Consider the following 12,472-nt stretch of genomic DNA (forward strand, 5'->3'; position numbering starts at 1 on the left):
TCCCGATGGAGAAGTACAGCTTGCAAGAAAAGTTCAATCCTCTATGACTCAAATCGAGGTGTGTATAAAATGCGTTTTACAAATTGCATAAGGAACATGTTGCAGTGAGCCAACATGAAATAACGTACCCAAAGAAAGTGGTAGCTCATATTAATGAGACGTCCTCTAACTTTTGACATGCTATCCATGCGAAATAATTGACAACACTGTTTGCCATACTAGCCTTCAAGTCCTTCAAACTACTTGGTACATACCACAAAGTTCATTTCTAAAAGCCAGGCTGGGAGAAATTTCCATTTATCTACGGGCACACTATGTACTCTCAGCAGCTAGACACCTCTATAACGAGATAGCATTCGAGTGACAAACTGTTCTGACGTACTGTAGAGTTTTGAAAAAAGAAATGTAAATATAGGACGTATACATTTAAAGGTATTTTAGTACAATTGCTGGAAACAAGAAAGTAGATTGATGTTTCATAATTTCTTTTTTACAGGAATCTCTTGCCCCTCTTCAGAGAGAAGACATGGCTTACCCTCTAAGGAATGTTTTGGCTATGGGGAGGGGAAGCTTAGACTTTGCCGAGAAGCTTCTTCAAGAAAAGAATGAACCTCCCCCTCCCCCTCCAAGTTCTGGTGACACTTCTCCCGAGTGGTGCAAATGTAATGCGTGTAGGCCAATGCCGAATAAAATCGAAAATGTTTGTTGTAAGAGGGTGACCTGTATTACAAGATTTCAGGCATTCAACAATATTTGTCTAGACAGGGACATCCTTGAGGTTTGCATCAAGGCTCGCTGCGACATTCGGGCAGATGAATTCAATTTCTCCATGGAGAGTTTTAGGAAAGCCGCCTATCGACAATTTGTTCTGTGGAGGTTTGGCAAACTCGGCCGGGGCAAAAGGAGGGTAGTGCCCTCATGTGTTTTATTGTCAATAAGAAGAATATATCCCTCAGCAGATGGTCAATATATGGGATAGAGAAACAGCTAAATAGTTCTGCGAGAGTAAGAAGTATACTCCCATATTTTTTTTCCAATTTCATTCACACTTGTATTGTCAACTAGTCCGTTCTATGCTTTGCATTAGAAGTAGTGCATGCTAAGTGTTTAAAAAAAGACAGGGTTATTTGCTCCCCAATTTATGATGAAAAAAAATTAACCAATAGTATTTCATGCAACCATAAGCTGGATAATGTCTGTCTACAGAAATAACTCTCCTAAAGAGACAGTATGATCACTGGTATTAAAACATGTTCCTGTAATTTATGATGAAACAATGTTTGAATGTGTTTCATTTTTACAAGTGCAATACGTTTAATATTTTAGAAGAAAAAATATAAATGATCAGCTGCTTCCCTAGTTCAACTGTTCCACTTTTTCAAAGGCGGCTTAGCAAGACGAGATAGCCCTTTCATCAATTCCTCAGTAGAGGGTGCTGCCTTCATGGCAATAGTGGGAACAATCTGCTTTGGGTTGAAGACATTGTCATCAGTTGTCTGAGAAAAGCTTCCCTCCAGAAGACAACGCTCCCTCAACATTTTGGCCATGAGAAAGGGGAAATAGGAGTACCCTTTCTCCTCCTTGACAGTCTCTGCATGGAATTTTTGTGTGCGCTAAGAGTACTTTCTCAGTGGCCACGCTCCTCTCCAGCTGCATTCAGCTGCTGCCCTCTACAAAGATGCATATTGTGGTCGATGGCAGCCAGCATAATACGCATGATGAAGTAAGGATACCTAAAAAACACCAAGTCAAAAGACGGGGTTCTTTCAGCTATGATTACAAATTAACATTACACAACTCTTACTACTAACATGATCAATTCAAAAGAGCCGGTCCACTATAAATAATCATCATCATACGAGTCATTTGAAATGTAAGTTCTAAGTTTCTTACTCGATTGCCATTCTCTTGGGAGCATATTTTGTCAGCACACTATCGTAGCTTTCAAGAACACTTGTGTGCCTACAAGAAACACAGATCATACAACTAATCAATTAAGGCAATGGTCTGTCTACTTGACTTGTCCCCCCCCCAACCCTTCAAAGAAAAGAATAAATCTCATACTGTGATTCTTCCCTACATTCAGTTGTACAACAATTACTTATCCCTGATTACTGAAACCTGATGATCTTTTGAACCAAATTGCTCTCCCTTCTAGGCTTAAAAAAATTCAAATTCCACTGATACTAGAGGAATGAAAGAAACATAACTAAAATCCGTTAATTGACTGTGTAGTGTTATTCTCCTTCCCACTTACAGTACCATATATTTAATTACCCCAATCTGATTCCAGTTTTAACTTCTGCTCATGACCTATTAATATTGTACGGTTAGTGATATAACTGGAGACGAACCTGAAACGAACATAGAATGTCAAGTTACTAAGCCACTTTTTTATCAAGGACCAGTCTTTTCTTAAAGCTGCCAAAGCTCTTGAAGATTTCTTCAGGTAGGTCTTTCCATTTGATGGTGTCTCCTCTGGGGAATGCCTGCATTCACCTTCTGCCCAGTTATGCTCACCACAAACATGATGTAGTACCCCAAACCAAACTTCCTGCAAGTGGATGATTCAAAATAGTCTAACCTCCCACTCAGTAGACACAAAAAGTATGCAGTATTGTTGATTTGGAGGTTCCAAACATTCCCATGACTTGTGTAATTGAAAAGTACATCTGGCTGGGAAACACTTGTAAAAATGTTGTCACATTTGAATCCTTTATATTAAGCATTACCAAAGAAGAGGACACTACATACACACTGCCTAGGGAGGACTCAGCAAGTGTAATCAATTGTAGTGAAAGGAGTGTTAATGTCTATAACTATAAAGTTTTTGATTGAGGAGTACATCAAAAATCTCTATTGTTTTACCTTTAGCTCACGGACACGTCCTTCACAGTTTTGGCAGCAAAACCAAAAATGACTTACAACATCATCAATCCACTCTTTAAGTGATTCATATCCTTTAACTCGAGCAGCCTGCGACAAAAACGAAGTAAATTATCTGAAAGGAATCATTATTTGCTTCCAATTTAATCACAAAATGCTCTTGAATTCTTTTTTATTTTGCCCCTAAAATCGTTTTTCTGGGAATTCAGCCATACTGATCTTCTATAAATAATATGTGATAAGTGTTTATTAGTCAGAGAAATGCATCATCATCCATCATCACTTTTTAATAAGAAAATGAAATGGCCACCTACTTGGTGAATACACTTGCTAAGTTTCTTAGCCTTATGCCAAATGTCAAGTGAGTGGAACAACTCTAGTTGTGGAAATTTATCTGTCAAGAAATAAAAGAATATACAAGCAGCATTACAGTCCCTGACATAAATTAAACCCCAGCCACACATATAGCTCTATCAGACATTAATTTTTATGTCCTTGTAAAAATGAAAACTGCGGGTAATGATTCTTCTAGACAGAAAGTTCAGATATATCACATCTGACGTGTGTCTACTTTAATTAAAATTTCAAGCATTAACTTCATTTGAATCCAGCATTTGTTATTACACATTCTGCAATAATCAAGTTTACCAACAGAATTTGCTGGTAAAGATAAAGTGATCACTTGCCTACAAGTGCATTTCTTCTTAAACTACACTAAAAATATTCCTCAGATAAATCCCTAACCAACGTATTTTTCATTTCGCGCACCAATTTTACGATAGAGGATGAAGCATCTGTCGTTATTTCACTAAAAGGAAGAGCAGTGGCCATTTTTTCCAAGAGTCGTCGAACACCCTCCTTTTCCATAGTGACAGAGTTGCCACCAGTTTCTCTCTTGTCAACAACAGCCATGTCAACCACAACTTTAGTGGCATGTTCCATCAAGGTATAGACACAATACCTTGCAGAATGACCAAGTGAATCATTTCTGCCATTTCTGCACAAACATATCTCTTCATACTGCTTAAGTACGTCGACTATCAAGGCATTCATTTTGTTCCAAACATCACTAATAACAGGAGCAGCACATTATACTTCTGAAAACGTGTGAATGTATTGCTGCTAATGATGCTCAGTCCTAGGGCCTTGCACAGTAGAGCAAATTTGCTATAATTGTTACCAGAAATTATGATTGCTGCAGCCAACAAATTATCATTAAGATAAAAATCTGAATTGTGCTTTGCTCCCAGGACCTCTGATGAAATCCATTTTTGGCTGTGCCCATTTCTACATTTCCCTGTGATCTCAACATGTATTCCAATGGAAGTTACATCTTGTGTTACACAGAGAACTTCTCCACAAACTTTCCCTCCACTAATGAAAGCACATGTGTCTGTGGGTAGTTCAACCAACTTATTGATGGAAACAATCACCCTCATACACGAGTGTAAAGCAAGGTATGCCTTGAGGTCTTTCACATCAGTCAACTGAGAAAATGCTTGTTCTAGCTTTTTGAAGGTTTTCTCTTTGTTTTTCTCTACTGACTTTGAGCCTTTAACCACCTGCTCCTCTGGCTGTGGACCAGGCTCATCACCAGCTACACATTCATCCTCATTGGATTGGCTACTGACAAAACTGTCACCATATAGAGGATCAATCATTGTCAGTGTCTTCTCATCTTTCTCAGAGCTGATGTCCATACTGTAAATAAGCATGATCAAATAAATATTTTATTCATGAAAATAAATTCACTGAAATAATAATAATAATAATAAACATCTGACAATGATGGTGGTTCATTTTAACATGAAGTGCTTATAAGAATTTCGTGTGTAATAATTATGACAAGATAATAACTGTCTGTACAGTTGTGCATAGTCTGTTCACAAGAGTTATTTGTTCCAGTTTATACCTATGACATAACCAAACATCACATATCTAGCCTCATTAAAATGTTGAGTATCATCAGTAGTCTCATAAGGTTCATTTTCACCTAAATTCCACTCGCCAAACTCACTATGTTCTTCCACAACCTCTTCACTGGACATGTCTGACTCCTGTGGAGTTCTTCCAAAATGACACTCATGCTATATGTACAGAATGTAAAGATTCATAAGTTTGAGTATTTTGGGAGTGTCTCCAAAATTCAGCACATAATTCCCAAATTTGAGGATCATAACTCTTATTTGCACATGGTTTTGCTCGAGGAGCATTTGTTTGAGCTCATCCCCCTCCCCTGTCCAGCCACACACAAACATATTTTTAGGCTCTTTCGTCAACATACAACTCTTACTGCAGCATGCTCATGAGAGGTCAACAAGTCCCAGATGTACACAGGTATACACAGGGTATACAGTATAGCCACATGTGAGCATACCTTTGTTCCAGCTCTAGATATTGGTGGTTGTCGAAGGCTGAGATGACAAGGACACTTTCAGCTGCTTCACTTGCATTGTCACAGTGTCTGCACTATCATTTTGATCAGGACTAAGAACAGAATATGGATTCCCTGCCAAACTGTTATTGGTTTGTGCAAACACCTCCAGCCTTGATTTCTCTGGATCTCCAGTGATATCAACAAAACTTGAATACAATAAAACAATCAAGTGTAAATACTTGCAGCCATCTAAAAAATAGTTATCACACATGTTGGTCCCGTTTTTTGTATGCACTAATTTCTGGAATCAACCACCAAAAAGGTCCATGAAAAAAAGAGTCACAACCAATATAAACTGTACACAAATCACGTTTTGTTTGAATCACATATCACAGTATCTCTAATAATTAACGTAGCAAAAGTTATTCGGCACAAAAACTCAGTAGAAAATATTATATATATATATATATATATATACATTTCAAAAACCCTGTGCTAAATTCTTTTAATAACTGCCATTTTTCAAAAATAGTACCTGTCAGAGACTGTACTTGACGTTCCAATCTGTTTTGAAGGGGAGGCAAAACTGAGCACTGAGGGCCGTCTGCACGAACTGGAGTGGACATAGCTGGGAGGCTACTCAGCTATAGTCATTCACAGACACTATCAAAAAGAAAAACATAGATTTGGTGAAGAACACAGTAAACACTTTCGCAGCTAGATATTTGAGACTGAAAAATCATAAATCGAGTCTGTATAAAACTTGTATACTTGTCTGTATAAAAGCTTACCTGATGTTGAAGGAAATCGTTCGGCTTCAACACTAAAGAAAATATAAACAAATAACCAATATTGGCCAAAACTGATATACTTTACTCATTTCAATTATAGAATAATGACTTGTACAAATGAGATCACTTACATGCATATCTCAGGATCTCACATAAAAATCAGTCAAATAATTATTCTCACCTCGAAAAAATATCCCCAGAGTCTCTAAGTTCCATCGTTGGAACAATGCCATAGCATTTCTGCAAAAGCACTGTCTGTAGTGTTGCCGAAACCCATGGTTATTTTCCTTGCCCTCCATAAATCATACACAGACTCTTGAAGTCGAATAACCTTTGCCGAGCGGGGCAGACTCGGCCTTCCTCTTGACTGCTTCTTCGGTGGCATCAACTTTTCAAATAACGTTTTTCACCTTCATACATGTAAGAGTTTAAAACTACTGATATTGAAACTACGATAGTTTGTTGTTCGCACACGATTCAAGATGTAACTTTGAAATCTCTATAATTAGTAAGATGCAAGAAGATATCAAAGCGATTCCACAACTACAAGGAAGGTGGCGTATTTTTCATATATGAAAAGTGATCCGGGTGCGCAAGGCATCTCAGTTGGAAATGGGTCTTTAATCACTCCATTTCTTTCTAACAGTGGCATGGATAACAATTTTGTCTTCACAGAGATCAGTTATATATAAGCCTTCAAAGGTGGTAATTCTACGTAGTGCCACTGAGAGTGTACATGTGGAATGGTTCTCTTACTACTCAAGTTGACAACATTTTTAGTTTCAGTATCCCCGTGTGATCTATGAACTGTTTTTGCTGCTGCAGGGTATAATGGAAACTGTTTTCTGACAACTTGAGTTGCTTTGTTTTTACCAACAAAAACTTCTATGGTAACTCAGGTTTTACTGGGGTCCAATTGCCCCATGGTCAATTCCTTGGGTATAGAGATGTCTGTTCCCATGTCTATTTTTTTTACCAGAATCTGAGTGATCAAACTGTACCCAAACTATACTTGAGTGTTTGCTTTGCTGATTTAGTTGCACAAATTTAATGATATTCCCAGCACCATGCATTTATCATGCTGTCTTCAGTTCACATATTCATTACAAGCTGATTTCACCTTCAGCAAGGGTAGAGGTTCAATACCAATTGCTTAGTTTTTCTTGGGTCATTTGACATTTGTCTTAATATTTTTCCTCAAACCTCAGAAGAGTTAGCTCCAATACCACTGTCTAGTGCTGTGATTCTGTATTTGTTTCCTATAGCTACATTATGTACTTCATCATTAAATTAATCTACCTTAGATACAATGAAATATATGAAGTTCATATATTCATTACAAGATACTAGAGCTCTGCACTAGTATCGCAGAGGTCAGTGGTTCGAATCCCATACAGGCCTGATTTTTTTTTCAGGTCTGATTTCCGCTATTGCTTAAATAGCGCTATCTACTGCGAGGATTGTGCATCATACGTAATCTACCTTAGTTTGCATTTTGTTTATATAGGTGGGGTGCATCAAATGGGTTGTTTGTGTCTTCTTGCACAGCTCTTTCTTTCAATTTTACAACATCACTTGCTGTGTGTTTATCTTCACATAACCTATTATGAAGTTCTGCAAACAACTTGCTATCTCTTTGCCACATGATCTCAGTGAGCTCAAACATTGAAAAGTGCTACTGCCATAGAATTGCAGCAAGAACTGTGTAAACTGAATTTTGGAGGTCTTTAAATACGTAGCCATCCATTACTGGTTCTAACTGGAACAAAGCACCAATGGTGATAAAAGAAACACCACCAAAATCATCTTTGCAACCCTTACTATCTTTAAGCCTATTGTCAAGCTGTATGGCAAACATATTCAAATTTCATCCAAGAATATCAATTTGACACCTCCAAAGTGAGTTCTCGAGGTTTTTTGTCTATTTAAGTCAAGATATATTGTTTGTAATTTTTCAATGACTCAGATAGGCAGGAATAGCAAATGCACTGTGAATAGTTTTACCTTTAATGTTGGAAGCAGCTTTCCCAGTTGAACCAAATAGTAAGACCTTAATTTGATGAAAATCATTGCCAGCTCTTGTGTTAAAATACTTAAGGGCTGCCTGATACAAGGCTTTTAGAAGATGTGATTTGCCCACACCAGCTCCAGTACTCAGAAAGCAATAAAAAGGAGTTTCTGTGGTTTCAATCTGGTGCAAAATGTGATAAAAAAATTCTTTTCCTTTTTATTTAAAATCTAAACCATTCCACGATAATCATCATCTGGTAATTCAGTTAATATAGGTGGCTCATTGTGCCGTGATAAGGAAGGAATTTTGAAATCATCTGAAAGGTCAATGTTCATTGAAATCAGGATGTAAATCTTCATTACCAAGAGCATCCTTCATCTTGCAATTCAACATTTTGTGCATTTGGTGCTACTAAGTCATACTGGGAATCACTAATTTCTGTGTCATGTAAAATAATGCTTTTCAATATCATTCATATCTTCACTGCAGACAGCATACTGATGCATACATACATACTGTACATAAAAATTATGTTAATTAACCACTCCCCATGGGGGCTGCTCAGGGCCAATTCCTACCCAGCAACCCCCCCAAGGGAGGACATCCATCACACAGTAATCTCGTGCGTGGAAAATTAACGTCTCCTACCCCTAACCCTGAAGGAGACAGGACCTCCATTTATTCGTCCCTATCCGATAAGACTAGAGTATCTAACCATTTCTTGATATAGAAAGGTAGCATATTTTTCTCACTTGATTTAAGACCTTTAGTAATCATCCGGCCGGGGCCGATGCATTTGTTTGTCTACTTTTTCTTTCAAAAGAAGGAAATGCTCCTGATATGAACAGCTACTGCCTATTAAATCAGCTTTTTCATTTTGCCAATGAGTAAAAAGCATAATAAGTTCACAGAAATGTTCTTCAGAGTAAGATTTCACATTGAACCAAACACTTCTAATTATTCTAGGCTTTATATGCTGCTTTGGTTTTGCAATTTTTCCATTGAGCTTGCCTAAAGTCTGAAGTCTAAATCAGCAAATTCATCATCATCATCATCTTTCCCTGTTTCAAGTAGGAGGTTATCTGTGTTCAAACTTTTAGATGTTTTCCCAAATGAGTTTTTGGGTGAATCATACAATGCAGCCCAATCTGAGCCAGTAACATTCTCTATGCTTGTTGGTCTTTCTATGTAACTCTTAATAAGACCAGTAAAGTGAATGTCTTCAGAGTCATCCTCCATTTCTTCTATTTCATTCATTGGTTTCAAAAGCTGAACTTTCTCTTCAGGGGGTGAAGTGGTGATAAAAATCACCTCTCTAGAGCTAATCCTTGTTGGTAGCTGAAGAACTATATGTAAACTGCCTCTTGAGCACTGATCTCCCCACTATTTAAAAACTTATTCTCAATATCTCTCTCTTGCTGCTACATGCTGCAATTTCCTTTCTTTACCCCCTCACATTGACCACTTTCATAAATGGCTGCTGGACTAACATTCTTTAGTTTAAATTTAAATTAGCCTTTCTGGCCTCGTTCTCCAGTTCAAAATTCAAAAGAATACACTATCTTAAGCGAGGCTAGTGAGGCTAATTTGAATTTAAACAAAAGAATATCAATCCAGCGGCCATTTATGAAAGTGGTGTATGCTTGTTGTAAAAAGCTGACTCATTCCCTTCTGGGCTTTTGAGATATATGATAGAATGTACATTGCACAAGCATAAACATCCAAAAGAAACTTTAATTATATCCATATTTGCTCTCCATACACTTAAACAGGCACTGTTGTAGTTGTTAATTAGGATTTCTTTTCAGAAATATGGTGGGAGAATTTAGGTTGGATCAAATAGCATTATAAGATAATAGTTTTGTTCAGTGATGTCCAGATTAATTAGCATTTGTTCAAAAGTGATGTCATCTGTCTCTTTCATATCATTCTAATGCTTACTGATGTGTTTGCAATTTTTCTTTATGTTTTCTTATATGTAACTTTCAGAAACATCACTGCCAATAGGATGTAAAATTCTGGTTGATTTCATTGGAGGCTGTGGATAATTAAATCTGCACTCCATCTTTGATTTTTTATGTGAGTTTGAGAGTGCTTATGAATCTGTTTGTTGACAAGCAGTCCCAGTTCTGGATCATTAACTGATTTTTCACAAGTGATTATTTGATCAATAATACACTGGTGGATCTTCAAGTGAAATTAACATACAAATATGTGGTGAACCTCTCTGCTGGTATTCAACTGTGAAACCAGTCTGAAATTTTTCCTAAGGGAGCAGCATTGCTCATTAGAAAGCGCCTTAAAAGCTGATTGAATTGGTAACCAAAATGTTGTGCACACGTCACTGGGTCACTCTGAATCAACCTTGACTTTTCCTCCCAGTTTAAATTATCTATAATTCATGGTATGAATAATCTTTAACATCAACAAACTTGTCAAGTATTTTTAGGAGAAGTATCCATTGTGTTTCAGCTTATAAAAACTACAAAACAAGTTTTCAGGACCAAATAGTGAGATTTACAAAAAATGGTTCAAAGCGAAGGAATCTCAACGCTAACAATTGTACGTAGCAGTGTTCAAACTGCCTTAATTAGTGCCCTTTTAGCATTGATTAACACAAATTAGACAAACAAGTACCTTAATTATGTGGCGCTTATTTGTGCGCATCATTGCATGAAACACCGAGAGGAGGGTCTTGGACGTTTACAGAACCACTCAGTTCGTTCCGCCATACTGAACACGTGCAATAAAGCCTTTCAAGGGAACTTCACGCTCTTATTGGAACTCAGAGCGAGGTTTAAAAATAGCTAGGCCGAGATTCCTAGTGAGGAGAAATGCACGTGGCCATTCGCAACTATTATTTTGTAAATTGAGTAGATTTTAGGCCGTGTCTGATTGGTATTGTAATTAATCCGGCTTTCGTAGGAAAGCCCAAGTCTTAAAATGCAAGCCGTTGTTAGGTCATGGTCCCAGGCGTTCCTTGCTTACACTGCAGAAACTGGGGATGAGAGTGTGACAACTTTCGTTACGTTGTCACGCCCTCGCTCTTTGTAAATAACATAATTTACAGGATGCTGTGTTTGGTGAAGACCATGTGGCGAAGATTGCTTTCTTATACGCTCATCTCACATACAAACGCACTCGCCGTTTGTGGTGGGCCCACTCTAAATGATGTCGGGCGTTTTCGGAATGGTCCGGTCCACGAACTCTATGGCTCGAAAGCTAGCCAAATGTGCAAAGTTCATACTAGTTTTTGCGAGATAACAAATGAGCCATATGCGAGTTTAAATTACGAAAACTCTGGCAAAACTGGAACAGCCGATGTAACAACAAACTATGATGCGGAGACGAACACCTCACTTGCTGATAAAATTAGAATGTTCGCGAACACATTTTCGAAGGTGGCGCCAACAACAGCGAATTGGATTAGGATATTGACAGAAGCAACTTGAATAGTAAGGCTAAATATTTAAGCTTAGCTCTTCCGTTAAAAATCCTGTTTCTGTTATTGGTTTTTATTGGGTTCAATACTTGTAAAGTACGATTTGGTCTTTCGTACATGACCAATATTACTATTATACAAGCGATATATCGTGAATGTTGGTTTGCTCTTCCCATGGAGTTGTAAGTACTTAATAGAAGACATGATGATTACTGTCATCTACTCGAAAAAGTTTTCAGTATGACCACTGTACAGGAACATAATGCTGTTACAGTGTCAATAAAAGTACAACAATTCAGATCTCGCTATGCATAGAATGTATATTAGAATTGCACTCGTGTTTTGTGCGAATGCTATAGCATTAAATGAAACCCGAGTGAATGCTCCTCGAGCGTCTAGTTCATTGTGGAAAACCGTGAGATTTTGACGTTCAATCGTGAGACCATGAGATGAGTCTTAAAATCGTGAGTCTCACGACGACATCATGAGAGTTGGAAGGTCTACTTACATATCTCAAATGGACAATAACAAATCTATAGGCCCTTGCAGTATTGCAGTCAGATTGCTAAAAGTTCTGATCAATGATTCTTTTCTCTGTGGCAGTTTTCCAAATGAACTTAAGTTGAAAAGAGTTACTCTGGTTTTCAAGAAAGGCTCTGGACAAGACAAAGATAATTATAGGCCAATATCAGTGCTATCTGTTTTAAGGAGAATATATGAAAAAGCTATGTATAAGTGCCTCTATGGTTATCTTGAATGTCATAATATTCTCTACTCCATTCTGGCTTCAGGAAGAAGTGTTCAACCAATCAGACACTTATAAGTATCTCTGAATCTATTTGTTACTCAATTGACAACAATGAGTTTGGCTGTGGTATTTTCATTGATTTATTAAAAGCCTTTGATACAGTAAATCAATCTATTCTTTAGTTGAAATTGCATCATTATGGAGAAAGAGGTAAAGT

At 37.5% G+C, this 12,472-nt stretch overlaps 2 pseudogenes across 1 annotated transcript; one reads left to right on the top strand and one right to left on the bottom strand.

Moving 5' to 3' along the window:
• Nucleotides 1-360: 360 nt before the first annotated feature.
• Nucleotides 361-4,973, bottom strand: LOC148742530 (uncharacterized; annotated as a pseudogene). The gene is made up of 7 exons (XR_016000133.1): nt 4,880-4,973; nt 3,641-4,587; nt 3,201-3,282; nt 2,869-2,976; nt 2,355-2,554; nt 1,894-1,962; nt 361-1,733 (listed from the first exon to the last, which is right to left on the bottom strand). The product of XR_016000133.1 is annotated as an uncharacterized LOC148742530 (transcript).
• On the top strand, nt 518-991 carry LOC111346696 (P2X purinoceptor 7-like; annotated as a pseudogene).
• Nucleotides 4,974-12,472: the final 7,499 nt, after the last annotated feature.

Source organism: Stylophora pistillata, chromosome 1 (genome assembly GCF_964205215.1).
Source record: "Stylophora pistillata chromosome 1, jaStyPist1.2, whole genome shotgun sequence".
Taxonomy (NCBI): Eukaryota; Metazoa; Cnidaria; class Anthozoa; order Scleractinia; family Pocilloporidae; genus Stylophora; species Stylophora pistillata.